A 3,910-nucleotide genomic window follows, 5' to 3' on the forward strand; every position below is an offset into this window, starting at 1 on the left:
AAAAATATAATCTCCAAATCGACGTATAAATGAAATTAAGAATCAGGGGAAACATTAAAATCGCCAATTCTTTCAGTTTCTTACAAATGGGGATCGAGATATAAATAGAAGACCACCGAAGTTTTCCGAAGCTTTCAGATCAGCAAGCATCGTGCAGTAGAAAACCACACAAAACGGAAGTTCAAGTCATGCATTTTCCGCTTACACACGAACTTACAGTGGTAATCATGCACCTTCTGTTTTGCGGCTACTAAACGCAGTGGCGGACTAGCATGGGGGCGCATCCGGGGTTTCTCAACTACGCCACCGTTGGTTGGCGCCCCTAAGCCATGCTAAGGTACCTCAATAAGATTATATTGTTTAAACAAATTAATATATGTTAAATTGGAATGGAAATAGTGAAAAGAATATGGAATAATATCCACAATTTACACTTGTACTCATATAAGTAATACCAGTGAAGTAAAAAGTTTCCTCCAATTTCTTTTCACCCATATTATACCTAAGAAATTCCCTAATGCATGTTTTGGATTCTATTAAAGAAAATATTTTTTAAATGAATAATAAATTATTGATATTAAAACAGTAGAAACGAAAGAAATAATCATTAACTTACAAATTTGAAAGGGGGCAACTCATTTAATTTATTACAAAATCTCGACTAATTATAGGCTGTGTTTCATTATTTTAGTACAGGTTAGGTTTAGACTCAATTTTTATATAAAAGTGACTACTTTTTAGTCAAAATTTTCTCTAAAACAAGTTTTTAGCTTACATTTCAAAAGTTCGGATTGAAGGATATATTTCATTATTTTGAAAATTGTAAAATATTACTGTATTTTGATAGACTTTATTATAAAAGTTGTAATTTTATTATAATTTTAGCATTTTCGTTGTTTTTAATGTTGTTATATGAGTTACTTATTTATATCAAGTCTAAGATGCGTGACTTTTGGTTCTTACGCTTCGCGCTCGATAATGTATTTACTTTAAGCTGCGTGCTCGGTCTTTGTACTTCCCCACATTTGTGCACAAACTTTTTAAAAATTAAAGGTCAAAGCATCGACAAAAATTTAATTTGGTGATTATGAATTATCTTTGATTTTCCGAAATATGTTGAAAATTAAACCACTTTTCAACTAGTTTTGTGTTTGAAATCTCGTTCATTCACAAAATTGACATAAAATTCAATCAAATGTTGTTCCAAATTAATGAAGATGCGCATGCACCCATGCGCCATCATACTTCTTGCGAACCCAGACCCCAACGTGACAAAGTACCCAGACTCCTTCTTTGTGTCGTGAGATCCATAAAAATAAGAAACCCGGTACATGTGACGGAGATAACCACGGCAATTACAACTGCCACTCCACAAATTCCTGCTTCATTAATCGTCACAAGCAGTATACAAGGTAATAATTATTGACACGTCACGTGTATTAGGAAAATTTAGTTAGATTGCTAAAACAGTTTGGAAAAACTAGATTTTGGCTTCAAATCGAAATTAAAATTTCTTTAGAAAAAAAACCGAACATTTACTAGAATACTGTTAATAGCACCGACAAGCAACGTTGCCACTAGTTCTGTCACCGCTGCCGGATTGATCATGTCAACTAGTGTTCAACCGAGAACTACAATAGCTAGTGGGTCTGCATTCGGGGCGCTACCCGGAGGAAGCGGCCCTGTGAACATCAACAGGTTCCCTGCTCCAGACTACTTCACAATGTTGCAGACAATGGAGAGCATGGCCACCATGCAGACTCAAATTTTGCCACAACTCATGGCGGCCATACACGCTGCTAAAGAAGTGCTAGATAAATCAGTAGAACTAAAGAAATTAGAAATAGAACAATTGAAGGTAAATAGAAATTTCAACTATATTGCCACTGCTGCCAATCTAGTAGCTTCCACCCCTCAACAAGTACCTAGAACCGTTTGGACAAATAATACAATCTTAGAAACGAATCCCTTGCTCAATATAGGTCGACCTAATTTAGATATTTTTTTAGCTGAAAACAATAGCCCACCTGTTAATCTAAACCTCTCTCCGTTAGACTTGACCCAAACAGTAACAGCAATAGTTACAACTTGAGAATCAAATAAATCTATTCCTAATTCTAACATTAAAAGATACTATAAACTCACTTCTAACACCGATCTAAATTTTTGGCACGATAGACTTAGATTTGAACTGTCAGCCAAAGATTTATTAGATATAATAGATTCAAAAATCCTTCCAAAGAAATTATACTCTGAAGATGACGAAGAAAGACCATTTGTTATAGTCAGAGATATCATAATTAGTCATTTAGACAACAATGATCATAAACTTGTCTTAAAGTTGAAAGATCCTATTGCCATCTTGGAAGAGATTAAAACTCATAGACGAATAGAAATAAATAAAGATTACACTAAAATTAGTTATGATATTTATGGTCTGAGACTGCACAAAAATACAAAAGTATTATAATATATGGATAAATTTGATTCTCTCATTAGAAAACACGAAATGTGTGACTCTGCTGTTCCTTTGTCAGATATAGAGAAAAAGTCTGCTTTCTTTAATGCTATCGTAGATACATATCCTAGAGTTAGAGAAATGGAGACAATGACAAAAACCGCTAAACCCGAAGGCATGACGTTAGACGAAATTAAGAAATTTATTCTGCAGTTGGAGGCAGATCGTCACAATGCTCAGTGTGAGAGCAATGCTAACTCCAACAGCAATGCTGGTGCTCACATGACTAGAGGCAGAGGCCCTGGCCAGCGTAATGCCTGTAAAAGGTGTAACGAACCTGGACATGCAGCAAACGTGTGTCCTTTGATCGCCTATTCTCTTGGTTTTGCTTCTCCTGCAAGGAAATTCGCAAGCGCAAGAGCAAGCAGTGCCCTGAGTACAAGTAGGAGGAGCACGAGGAGCACCAGCGTCGCAAGGAGCAATGGAGGCATGGTCGAGGCTATCACAATAATAGATATAACGATTTCGGTGATAAAGTATCAAGGGGCTCAACAAAGGCTTTTCACTTAGTAATTTAATTGTACTGGATGAGCTAACTCCCGCATCTCGACAATTAGAAGAAAATGATGCAAATAAAAATAACACTGAGGTCGGGAGGGAGCTTAATCTTTATAATCACATGCCAACATTTTGCCAATACAATAAATTCTCTGACTTCAATGTTGTAGACTTAGACAATCATAAAGAAGGAAACAATGTAGATGATTTATTTGCTTCCTTTGAGCTAGAAAAATTATAACACTGAAGAACTAGATGAAGGCATGTTATGACATGGCAAAAATGACTAGACAACCCTTTTCTGAAGTTAGAACTAGAGCGGATCAGCCGCTTAAATTAACACATACTGATATAGTAGGTCCTATCAAACCTTTGTCATATCTAGGTCGTGAAAGGTATATAATTGTGTTCATAGATGATTACTCTAAGTTTGCTAAAACTTATGTTATTAAAAATAAATCTGATTCTTCAGAATGCTTGCTAGAATATTTGATTCAGATCCTTTAAATTATAAAGAAGCCATGAGTACAACTAATAGAAAAGAGTGGGAAAAATATATTTCTGATTAATTAAAATCTATTAAAGAAAATAAAGTTTGGAGTCTGGTTGATAGACCTTCGACAACACCAGACGGCAAAAAGGCAAATATTATAGACAGTAGATGGGTATTCAAAAGAAAAATAGACTCGGATAATAAAACTAGTTTCCAAAGTAGATTAGTAGCTAGAGGTTTTAAGGATACTAATAGATATGAAATTAGAGAAAATTATGTTCCTGTGTCTAGACTTTCTGCCATTAGAACTGCTCTGGCTGTAGTTAACAAATTAGATTTAGAAATTACACAATTGGATGTCAAAACAGCATTTTTGAACGGTAACTTAAACGAAGATATAC

This window comes from Belonocnema kinseyi, chromosome 2 (genome assembly GCF_010883055.1).
Source record: "Belonocnema kinseyi isolate 2016_QV_RU_SX_M_011 chromosome 2, B_treatae_v1, whole genome shotgun sequence".
Taxonomy (NCBI): Eukaryota; Metazoa; Arthropoda; class Insecta; order Hymenoptera; family Cynipidae; genus Belonocnema; species Belonocnema kinseyi.